This window comes from Polypterus senegalus, chromosome 11 (assembly GCF_016835505.1).
Source record: "Polypterus senegalus isolate Bchr_013 chromosome 11, ASM1683550v1, whole genome shotgun sequence".
In the NCBI taxonomy this organism is placed as follows: Eukaryota; Metazoa; Chordata; class Cladistia; order Polypteriformes; family Polypteridae; genus Polypterus; species Polypterus senegalus.
This window is the reverse complement of record NC_053164.1, coordinates 134,797,359-134,810,242: the sequence shown is the minus strand read 5'-3', so window position 1 is coordinate 134,810,242 and position 12,884 is coordinate 134,797,359. Positions and strand designations below refer to the sequence as shown.

General features: G+C 44.8%; 1 pseudogene; it reads right to left on the bottom strand.

The window, feature by feature from the left end:
* Positions 1–5,460: 5,460 nt before the first annotated feature.
* Positions 5,461–7,523, bottom strand: LOC120539809 (annotated as a pseudogene).
* Positions 7,524–12,884: the final 5,361 nt, after the last annotated feature.

The window sequence follows — 12,884 nt, the reverse complement described above, 5'->3', positions numbered from 1 at the left end:
AATGAACAGATTTTTAAGAACTCCATGTCATAGATTCCCTCCGGTGCCTGAGAATCCAGGTGTAAAAAAATAATTATATGGTAATCACTGGGCCAGAAAAGATGAACATATAGGGAGCTGAATAAGAAACAGTGCTGATTCTCTTTTCTTTGACTGCCATAGTTTTCACTGTTCAATAGGCATTTTTTCCTCATTCCGTACAGTCTCTCATACCACCCCATGAAAAAAGAGAATTAAGAAATGAAAAAAGATTCTGTGCTTTCATAGGTTGAATGACCTTCTCGCTGTCAGTGAGCTTCCTATGATACAGGCAATTCATTTCTAATCAAGAGCTGCTTGAGAGAGAGGCTTTTACAACTGTAAAGTAATCGAGACAAGAATTATTTTATCATTCTTTTGGCATCCAGCCTTATTCACTCTACTAAAAAGAAAATAATTGGTAGCAGCGCACAACCCAAAATAATATAGAGCAATTTGTTCACGCAGCTGTGATTGTCAAGCATCATAACTGAACATTTCATCAGCAGATGTTTTTAAATGAAGAATAAACCGAAAGAGCTTTGATATTTACTGTTATGCTGGCATTAGTCACTAGAAAGAGATGATACTCTCTAACAGAAGCTGTAAGATTTCTAAAATGAGTGCTTTAAAAATGAGTCATGTCAGTTAAAATGAGAGCATACTTTTAGAAAATTTTACAAATAAGGGAATTTTGAACCAAATATAAAATTTACTTTGAATGTGGAATTTACTTTTATAGTGCATTTTCTGTTTCATTTTTCAGAGTTCACTGTCAATTGACAGTGTTTTTAAAGGCTCTGTTTTCAGAATCAACTTTTCTCTTCGGCATCGTGAGGGCTAGCTTTGCAATAACTTGCAGCATCATAAGCTAGACTTGATTAACGTGGGAAGTGTTCGGCAAGGCAGCTGAAGCGCTTCCACAATTTACAAAAGAAAACAATTAAGCTATTAATTTTACATTAAATTGTGAGAACATTTCAAAAAGAAAATGTTTAGTATAGATACTTGAACAAAGGGCCACAAGTAAAGGTAAAGTAATATAGCTCATTAAATGTAGTGCTACTGCCACAAAGCTCCTGGAAACTGAGCTTCATTCATATTTGGTTTTTCCCTGGTAATCCAGTTTTCTTCCTGTATTCTAAAGATTTGCATGTAAGAGTAATTGGTAACTCTAACTTGACCTGGTCATAGTATGGTTATGCGCATGAACAGGCAAAAATAAAAAGGACAAAGTATAATTAAAATTTTCGAGTCAGAAACTATCCATATGAATTCAGATGCAAAATATACTTTGCCACCATCTTAAATACTGAAACTCCAATGAGTCACAATGTCTGTGATCACATTGTAGCAACTTTGTGTGGTAGCATCATTCTTATAAAGAATATGGTCATAGTCATTAAAATCAACCATGAATTCACAGTTAAATAAAAGAAAAAGAAAAAGAAAATGTCATCACAATGACATCCCCTTACCTCTGAGGCTAAGAATCTGCACTGGTATCCTGAAGGTTGCTGGTTCAAATCCCTATCACTGCCAAAAGAGATCCTACTCTGCTGGGCCCTTGAGCAAGGCGACTTAACCCTCAATTGCTCCAGGGGTGATGTACAATGGCTGACCCTGTGCTCTGACCCCAAGGGGTATGTGAAAACTAACAAATTCCTAATACAAGAAATTGTATAAGGTGAAATAAGAACAAAAAAAATTAATGTGCAAAATGATTTTGAATTGTGATAGATAGATAGATAGATAGATAGATAGATAGATAGATAGATAGATAGATAGATAGATAGATAGATAGATAGATAGATAGATAGATAGATAGATAGATAGCCAATAAAAGGTGTAATTTTGCTTGACGTCTCACTACACAGAAAGCTACATTTCCCCCAGTGGGAAATTTGGCTTTTAAGAGAAGCTTTTTGAATAAATAAATCCGTAAACAGATAAATAAATATATATAAATACACAATATGGTCAGAACATGCATATTGCTGTTGGTATTAAGGAGCCCCAGTAGTGTTTCTTGACTCACTTTCTGCTGAATGATTCCTTGCCTGGAAAATACTCAGTGTTAGTGTGGCAGAGAGGGGATGTGCAAAATTATTCATAATGGCACTCAGTTTTGGTTTAATTCTCTACCTTGCAACTACCTCCCTGGGGTCCAGAGTGTATCTGATAACTGAACCTGCCCTTTTAATTAGCTTGTTGATTCAGTGGGCCTCTCTGTGATGTTACCAGTGCAGCATACCACTGTAAAGAAAGTCGCACTGGCAATCACTGAGTTATAGAAGATGTGAAGGATGTCACTTCCCACATTCAAGGAATGCATTCTCCTAATAAAAGAAAGTCTGTTCTGCCCTTTCTTATATAGTTCCTTTGTGTTACAAGACCACTGCAACCTGTCATTGATGTGGACCCCCAAGTACTTATAGGAGTCCACCACTTGTACATTTACCCCCTGAATAGTGACCGGGTGTAGAATCTGTTTGGTGTGGCAAAAGTCTATAACCAGTTTCTTGGCTTTGCTGATGTTAAAAGGCAGACAATTCTCTTTGCACCAAGAAACAAACTTCCCCACTTGACCCCACTCCTTTGTGTAATCCCCTGTATCAATAAACCTCATAAGTGCAGAATCATCTGAGAATTCCTGCAGGCGACATGAGTTGGTGTTATATTTATAGTCGGAGGTGTACACAGTGAAAAGAAAAGGAGACATGACTGCTGTCTGTGGTGTTCTGGTGTTGCTCACATCTGTATCATAAACACAGTTTTTGAGCCTCACAAACTGTGGTCTGCCTGACAGACAGTCCATTATCTAGGACATTATAGGCTCATCCACCTGCATATATCTGAGATTACCCCTTAACAGAGATAGCTGGATGGTATTTAGGCACTGCAGAAATCAAACATAATCCTCACAGTGCTGCCATCTTTGTCCAATTGAGAATAAGCCTCGTGGAAGAGATAGATATTTGCATCTTCCACTGCAGTCTTTGTCTGATATCAAACTGCACAGGGTTTATATGGTCTACCACAAGATGACTCATATAGTTCAGGACCAGCTTCTTAAAGGTCTTCGTGTTGGACGTGCCACTCGTTTGTAGTCATTAGGTGAAGAGGCACCTGCCTTGTTTAGAATCAGAACAGTATAGGATGTTTTTCACTGCAACTGCACTTTCTGGTACCTTAGAGAGAGACTAAACAGGTGACAGAGGATACCACAAAGTTGAGTCTGCAAATCTTTCGAAAATGTGCTAGTGTTTTTATGCTGGCATGCTGACATGGAAGTTTGTCAGTCATACATACACAGTACTATATCATCTGCATATAGTGATATTTTCTCATCAAGTTCTTCTCTGAAAATCCCCTTTATCTCTGATGCAATTTTGAAAGTAAACAGCCAGTGGATCAAAGACGATTGCAAAGGTGATAGGGGGCATCCTTGTCAAGTACCACATTCTCATTTGAAGTAGTCTGAAATAATGTTGTTAACACAAACTGAGGCTTCTGAACCAGTATAGAGTAGTTTGATCCATTAACATATATTTGGGCTGAACCGAAATTTGTGCAATGTGGTGAATTGGTAGTCCTTCTTAACCATATCAAATGCTTTTTCTGCATCCAAAGATGATAAGATCTCTGGGGTATTAGATTTAATGAGTGAATATTATGTATTAAACAAGTGATGATGATTTGAAGCTAAGTGCCTGCTTTTAATAAATCTGGTTTGGTCCTGTGATGTTACAGGAGGAAGCACTTTCTTAGTCATTCTGGCTAGAACTGTGGAGAGTATCTTAACATCATTATTCAGGAGTGAGATTGTTCTGTATTTGCACAATATAGTAAGTTCTTATTTGTCTTAGGGAAAATGGTAATTAATGTTTGATGAAAAGTTTGAAGGGGGGTTTTGTTGTCTCTAGTTTCTATAAATGTTGCTAATAATTGTGGAGCTATTTAATTTCAACATTTTTTAGAAAATTCCACTGAGTAGTATTCAGGGCCTGTTTTCCCACTTTGAAGTGAATTTACATGCATTTAGTAATTCTGAGAATGTCAGAGGTTTATCCAGTTCCACTGCAGTAAGAGTATCTAGCTGTGGTACCTGTAACGAATCAAAAACACATTAGATTGTCTTATCTTTTTTTAAACTGAGTAGAATATAAGATTTTATAGTGCTCTCTAATGTCTGGGTTATATTTGTATGGTCAATAATTTTACCTCTGTCTGTGTTGGTGATTACTGTTTTTGCATTGAGGCCTTCCTGCTTGTGGATTTGTTGAGTTAAGATCATATTGGTCTCCTCTCTGTGTTTATAATAATGATGTCGCAATTTAAAGATGAGATGTTATGTTTCTAATTGCAAAAACCTTCCTTTTCCTATAAGGTGCCTCATTTGGAGACCTGGTATATTCTAGATCTATTTTTGTATTTTCAATAATTAATTCAGATACCTTTTTGGTTTCCAATTTAGTTTTGTGAGAAAGATATGAAAAAATCTGTCCAGTTAAAATGCCTTCAGAATTTCACAGAGTAATCCTGCAGAGACCTCGGAGGGTGCATCTTACTCCAGAATATAATCAGTTTGCTTCAATATGATTTTTTTTACAGTTCTCATCAGCTAATGACAAGCAGTTAAGACATCAGCCATGAGATGAGTGTGTAGGGCATAGTGATTTAAGCTCCATGGTTAGGGGATCTGGGTTATGGATGTGGGGAGAGATGACATGCAGATTAAAGAAAGATATGGAAGAAGATGATCCGCTGTGGCGACCCCTAATGGGAGCAGTCAAAAGAAGAAGAAGAAGAAGGTTAGAGGGGTCTGGTCAGGGATAACAATAACGTTGCATTTACATGATTTGATCATGGGCAAAAAATTATTGTCTATGAAGAAATAGTCATTTATTGCAGGGGTGTCAAACTCAATTGCACAGGGGGCCAAAATCCAAAACACACTTTAGGTCGCGGGCCGAACAGAATAAACATTTATTGAACACACTAAAACTAAACTTTTAACACGTACCTTTTTTGAACATAAATATGAATAAAAACACGCAGGAATATTATTCTGGAATAAATCAACTCAAACCTTAAATAACTTATAATATTTTGCTCTCCATAAAAATATATCCTGTCTAAATTATACGTTAGAAATAAAGTAAACGTTAAAAGCACAAACATTCAAATTTCTTTACTCTTATGTAATTTTATATAAAAAATAAACTTAAATTTTAAATATCCCAAAAGATTTTGCTCTCCATAAAAATATATCCTGTCAAAATTATACAAATTCAAAATATGAACATGCTGCATAACAAAACCTGGAAATATAAATAAAATTTGTGCTTTTCAGCAATAACAAATCAAATCATTCAGTTGTCTTTGCTCTTATGTCATTTTATAAGAGCTGGACGCCTGGCATCTTTTTTTGGCAACAAGTTCGTTTATGTTTGGTGTGAGGTTCTGTGTTGTGGAGATTCTCAGGATGGACTGCAGGTGCTCATCAGTGAGGCGACTCCTGTGTGCTGTTTTGTTAGTCTTTATCACTGAGAAGAGCTTCTCACACAGATATGTGCTACCAAACATGCACAAGGTTCGAGCTGCATGTAGACGGAGCTGGAGCATTTCTGCGGGAATGGAGTGAATAAACTGAGCGGGCCCTGCAGTATCGTACTTTGCCTTCAGTGTGCCATTACACTGCAGCTCAATCACCTCCATCTGAATCTGCACAGATGCAGTTTCCACATTGACGGCAAATGGGTTGCGAAATAACTCAAAATTCTTTTTTTGTTCTTCAAAGTCACCAAAGCACCGTGCGAACTCAGTGCGCAGTGCGCTCAGTTTATCAGCAAAGTGCGTATTTGGGAACACCGTTGTGCCGACTTGGTTCAACATTACTTGGCAAAAGGGAAAGGGGGGCAAGTTGCAGTGGTGCATTTGTGTCTCCCATAAAAGCAGCTTCACTTGAAATGCCTTCACTGCGTCATACATGTCAGTGATATTGCAGTCACGTCCCTGGAGCTGGAGGTTTAAGGCGTTGAGATGAGCTGTTATATCATCCAGAAATGCCAACTCGCATTTCCACTTTTCATCCCTAAAATTGGTGGAGTCTTTTCCTTTACTGTCCATGAACTGACATATTTCGTTGCTGAGCTCAAAAACTCTGTTGAGAACTTTTCCCCGACTTAGCCAACGCACCTCTGTATGATAAGGAATGTCAGCAAACTCTGAATCTATCTCCCGCATAAAGGACTGAAATTGCCGGTGATTTAAACCTTTAGCTCGGATAAATTTTATGGTTTGTGTTACAGTGCGGGCGGCATGGTGGCGCAGTGGTAGTGCTGCTGCCTCGCAGTTAGGAGACCCGGGTTCGCTTCCTGGGTCCTCCCTGCGTGGAGCTTGCATGTTCTCCCCATTCTCCCTCCGGGTGCTCCGGTTTCCTCCCACAATCCAAAGGTGGATTGGCAATTCTAAATTGGCCCGTGTTTGTGTGTGTCCTGCAGTGGGTTGGTTCCTGCCTTTTGCCCTGTGTTGGCTGGGATAAGTGGGATTGGCTCCAGCAGACCCCCGTGATCCTGTGTTTGTATTCAGCTGGTTAGAAAATGGATGGATGGATGGAACATTACATTGTCCATCTTCAGGACTTTGCCACATAGTGCTTCCTGGTGTATGATGCAGTGATATGTCGTTAACTCACCAGTACAGTTCTCCTCCTGCATCTTTACCTCGCATCCTTCCCACTAGTCCACTTTGTTAACTACACATAGATGGTGCCCCATCAGTTGTAAGTGCAATAGGTTTGTCCCAGGGCAGTTTCATGTCGGTTATACTTTGACATAAATTTTCAAAAATGTCTTTTCCAGTCGTTATCCCGTGCATCGATTTAATGTCCATTATTTCCTCTGTAACGCGCAAATTGGAGTCCACTCCACGGATGAAGATGGCCAGCTCAGAATCAGTCATGTCAGTACTTTCATCCACATCAAGAGAGTATGCAATAAAGTCTTTGCTTCTTTCACTCAACTGTGTTCTTAAATCAGTGGCCATCTCACAAACTCAATCAGCAATTGTATTTATACTCAGGCTTACATTTGCCAGCATCCGCTTTTTGTCTGGACATAAGACGTCAAACACCTTGATCATGCAGCTCTTCAGAAATTCTCACTCGGTAAATGGCCTGGCTGATTTGGCGATCTCCTCTACCACGATAAAACTTGCTTTAATAGCAGCTTCACTTTGTGATTTTGCACAAGTAAAAAACGTCTGCTGAGGTGTCAGATTCTTCTTTAACTCTTCTGCTTTCTCCTGCTTTGCATTCAGGTCTTTCAGTTTATCCTGATGTTTTGTCTCATAGTGCCATCTTAGATTAAATTCTTTAATTACAGCCACATTAGCTCCACAAATGACACACAGGTTTACCGGCAATATCAGTAAACATATACTCAGCCTTCCATCGGTTTTAAAAAGGCTCTGTTTTCAGAATCAACTTTTCTCTTCGGCATCGTGAGGGCTAGCTTCGCAACAACTTGCAGCATCATAAGCTAGACTTGATTAACGTGGGAAGTGTTCGGCAAGGCAGCTGAAGCGCTGCATTATGGGATCTGTAGTTTATTGTGTTACCAGCGCTTCATATCGCGGGCCATAAATAACAATAATATATAACATGATCTTGCGGGCCGGATATACAAAGTAATTACACGCCGGGCCGGATGTGGCCTGCGGGCCTTGAGTTTGACACATATGATTTACTGAGTAGCAATGATGTACTAGTTACAAAAAGGAATATTCTCTTAGATTAGGATTTAAAAACCTCCATTGGTCTGATAAGTTATGATACATTACAGTGTACTTATTTTTGCAGCATTAGATGTTATTGGCCCTGTAGCTGAAGACCTATCCAGGTCTAGATTAAAAACACAATTAAAGTCTCTGGCCGTTATAATTTTGTGTTCACGTTAGGAATAGATGCAAATACATTTTTGGATGAACTTTTTATGATCCATGTTAGTTGCATAGATATTTATTAGAGTTACTTTAGTATTAAACACACACATATATATATACACATATACATTGTCACAAAACGAGTCAAAGACAGAAAAAGGTTTGGGGCAGCCACCCATGTAATTTGGTATCCTGGCTGCAACTTCGTTTTCTTTTCAAATACCAGCACTGAAGTGCTTACAACAGAGTCCAAAACAAGACTGACACAGAAGGGAAAAGGGAAGGCTTTTAAAGGGGGAGACAGGAAGTGAGGTCATAAGGGTCGGGCACGTGTTCATTGTTCATTGGTTTAGTCCCGGATGTGACATCAGGGGGGCCGGAGCTGGCAAGGTCTGTCTCCATTGGCTCGGTCCCAGAAGTGACGTCCAGAGAGACAGGTGGAACCTCCCGGGTTAGGTCTACAGGGAAGTGAGAAAGAGAGTTAGTGCGCTCTGCCACATCCCGCATGGCTCAGAACTGCCTTCACTCGAGCCCTTTAGCTGCCTCCCATGCGCTGCGTGTGTGACAAGGCCCCCCCCTCAGCCCAGACCCGTCGGGTCGGGCGACCTTAACCGAGAGGTCGTAAACCCGAGAGAGCATCGGCGTTGGCATGGAGAGCACCCCGACGATGAACGAGCGAAAACTTGTACGGCTGCAGGTCAAGAAACCACCGGGTGACCCGCGGATTCGACTCCTTGTGCAGGGCCATCCACTGTAGAGGTGCATGGTCCGTGACAAGGGTGAACTCACGGCCCAACAGGTAGTACCTCAGCTGAGTGATCGCCCATTTAATCGCCAGAGCCTCCCTCTCCACCGCCGCATACCTGGTCTCCCGTCCAACAGTTTCCGCTCAGGAACATGACGGGTGTTCGACACCATCGACACTTTGGCTCAGCACGGCTCCCAGGCCTGTGTCCGGCGTCCGCCTGGAGGATGAAAGGCAAAGAAAAGTTAGGTGCCATCAAAATAGGTGCGGACGTAAGGGCCTTCTTCAAGTCACCAAATGCAGCGCCTGTTTTGCAGTCCATACCACAATGTTCGGGCCCTCTTCTTTGTTAAATCAGTCAAGGGCGCTTTCTCCAAAACCGGGTACAAACCGGCGGTAGTACCCGCTAACCCGAAAGGCTTGGACCTGCCGCTTGGTTCATGGACGGGCCATTTCAGAATGGCATCAATTTTGGAGCACTGTGGCCTTACGGTACCCACCCACCAGGTAGCCTAAATATTTGGCCTCGCTTAATCCAAAGAAACATTTCTTGGGATTAATCCGAGCCCGCCTCACCAAGTGTCCGTAATACCGCTTGGACATGCTGTAGGTGTTCCTTCCATGTGCTGGAATAGATGACCACGCCATCTAGGTAGGCAGCACTGTATGAGTTATGAGGTCAAGCACTTTGTCCACCAGACGCTGAAAGGTTGCTGGAGCCCCGTAACCCAAATGGAAGGACACGATACTGCCAGTGTCCGCTAGGGGTACTAAACGCGTTTTTCCTTCAAGGAGTCCGTTAAAGGAACCTGCCAGTACCCTTTGTCATGTCAAGTGTGGTCAGGTATTGAGCCTGTCCAAGCCTCTCGAGGAGGTCGCCCACGCTGGCATTGGATAGGCATCAAATTGGGAGACTTGGTTGCCGACGGAAGTCATTGCAGAACCTCCAACTCCCGCCAGGCTTACCGACGAGCACAATGGGGCTGGACCAGGGACTATAACTTCCTCAATTACACCTAGTTCCAGCATGCGCTTGATCTCCAGTTCCACTTCAGCCTTTTTTGCCTCGGGAAGACGGTACGGGCGTTCTCGGACAACAACCCCGGGCTCTGTCACAATGTTGTGCTCAATCAGAGAGGTCCTTCCGGGGTGTTCACTGACTACCTCTCGAACGGTCCGGATAACTGTTTCCAGCTCCTGCCGCTGCCTGGGTCTCAAGTCTGCGCCAAAGTTAAGGTCGTGTGTGTGAGCGAAGAGTGAGCGGGCTGGCCGGAGGAGGGATCAGGGTCCCTGTCCTTCCACGGTTTCAGCAGGTTCACATGATATACCGCTCCTTTGGCCGACGCATTGGGTTGACTCACCAAATAGTCGACCAGTCCCTTCCTCTCCTTAACTTCGTAGGGGCCCTGCCAGTGGGCAAGCAACTTAGAGTGGGAGGTAGGCACTAGGACCATGACCCGATCTCCGGGGGGAACTCCCAAGAGACGCGTGCGCGGTTGTAGTAGCGAACCTGTGCTGCTTGAGCCTCCTCCATGTGACTTTTAAGGACAGGCGAATCTTTCCAAATCTATCGCAGAACTGCGCGATATACTCCAGTATGTTAGTGGTGGGAAGAGCCTCTTCTTCCCAGCCTTCTTTCAAAATATCCAATATGCCCCGAGGTTGTCGCCCATACAGTAGTTCAAAGGGGAGAACCCGTGGAGGCTTGTGGGACTTCCCGATAGGCAAAAAGGACGAGGGGGAGGAGCTGATCCCAGTTCCTTCCATCCTCGCTGACCACCTTACGTAGCATTTGCTTGAGAGTCTGATTAAACCTCTCTACTAATCCGTCGGTTTGAGGATGATACACCGAGGTTTTAAATGCTTTATTTTCAGTAATCTGGCAGTCTCCTTGAACGTCTCCGAGGTGAAGGGGGTCCCCTGGTCTGTCAAGACTTCTTTGGGGATCCCCACGCGCCAATACCCCTAGTAATTCCCGTGCGATGGCTTTAGAGGTAGCTGAGCGCAACGGAACAGCTTCGGGGTATCGTGTAGCATAATCCACGAGGACTAAAATGTACTTGTGTCCTCGGCTGAGGGCTCTAGAGGTCCCACCAGGTCGACCCGATTCTGTGGAAGGGAACGCCAATCAAGGGAATAGGAACAAGAGGAGCACGGTCCCTCCTAGGAATCTGTCGCAGTTGACACTCCGGGCAGGAAGCGAAAAGCGGCGAACCTCCTCATTAATTCCTGGCCAGTAAAACCGAGCTTGATCCGCTCCAGAGTTTTTCGGTGCCCAGGTGGCCACCTAGGAGGTGGGCGTGTGCTAGCTCGCAGACCTGCCGCCGGAAGGTACGCTGCACTAGCAGCAGCCTCGCCTCCTGCCCGTCATGCATTGCTACACGGTAAAGGAGGTCATTATCTAACACAAAGTAGGGGCCCTGTGGCATCGACTGACTAGTGCGTTGGCCATTGACAAGGACCACTGCATTTTTACAAACTTCAGGGAGTCGTCATTCCATTGCTCCCTTTGAAAGAAGCCGGCGTCTTTTAAATTGAAACCGCAACACGGAGAGAGGGTCAGCGCCGACCTCAATGGGCGTGGTTTCCTCCCGCTCCGCCCGGCGTTGGTGGATGACGGTCAGCCTGCGACGCCGGGAGTTGCCACGCCAGCCAGGACGGCTGCTTCACTCTCTCTGCCGGCTGATTACACGGCGTGGAGGCAGCTTGAGACGGTTCATCTCCGCCCATAACGAGGCCCAACTTAACCCCGGAGTGGTATGTGTCTCGCCGCTTTAATGTCAGACCAGTCCCGCCCTAGTATCACCGGGTGCGGAGGATCAGGAAGGATTGCCACGGTTACTTTCTGGACTGATCCTCCGTAGCTAATGACACAAGCGGCGGGGCTGTACCAGCGGTTTCCCGTGGACACAGGTTATACTGGTCTTGAATTTTAGCCATTGTCGCGGTAGCACAAAACGGCGGGCAACAATGGAAATGTTGCTGCCGGAATCGAGCAGAGCGGAAGTTTTAAACCCGCTAACGATCACCACGCCTGTATGCGGGACCGCCAACGGGTTTGTCAGAGCACACCAAGCCCTCCTCCCTCCACCTGCATTCCTCCTCGCCTCCAAGCGGTTTGCGTGCCAGCCGCGGACGCCATGCAAGCTCCGGGTTATACAGGGAGGGGCTAGGTCTTGGGACATACCCCGGCTGAGTTTGGCAGAAGGACGGTTCCGCTCTCCCAGAGTGTGAGGCCGCCTCTGTGTTTCCAGAAGCTCTATGAGCTCAGACATGTTCTTAAACTGCACGCCCCAGACCGGCTGGGTGAAGCCCTGGGGAAGTGCTTTCAGGAGCAGATAGCACGCTACCTGCTCAATGACCTGGTGGGGCTTGTTTTCCAAGGGCCGTAGCCACTGCCATACTTTTGCCCATAAGGACCAGGCTTGTTTACTGGTCGGCCTCTCAGGGTCCAACCTCCACTTCGTTATTTTACTCACCTGCCAGTCTGGGGCACCCCAAGGTGGTAAAAGGGGCTGTGGTTTCACTGGGGGGCAGGCACTCTCCCCCAAGAGAGCATACTGAGTCCCTCTTGTCTCCCCCCTCCAGGGCAGCCCAATTCGGTGAGCCCCACCCGCACACTCCCTGGCCTCTCTAGACGGCCTAGTTCTGCGTGCTGGGAGCGGAGCCCGCACCGGGTCTCGCCGAACCACGGGCACCCTCCCCGCCTGAATACTCGGCCCCGGCACGCTCCCACCTGGGTGTTTTGCAGGTCCTGTCCCCTTCTCTTCTGGGACTTCTCCATCCTGCCGACTACGCCACTGTCACAAAACGAGTCAAAGACAGAAAAAGGTTTGGGGCAGCCACCCATGTAATTTGGTATCCTGGCTGCAACTTCGTTTTCTTTCAAATACCAGCACTGAAGTGCTTACAACAGAGTCCAAAACAAGACTGACACAGAAGGGAAAAGGGAAGGCTTTTAAAGGGGGAGACAGGAAGTGAGGTCATAAGGGTCGGGCACGTGTTCATTGTTCATTGGTTTAGTCCCGGATGTGACATCAGGGGGGCCGGAGCTGGCAAGGTCTGTCTCCATTGGCTCGGTCCCAGAAGTGACGTCCAGAGAGACAGGTGGAACCTCCCGGGTTAGGTCTACAGGGAAGTGAGAAAGAGAGTTAGTGCGCTCTGCCACATCCCG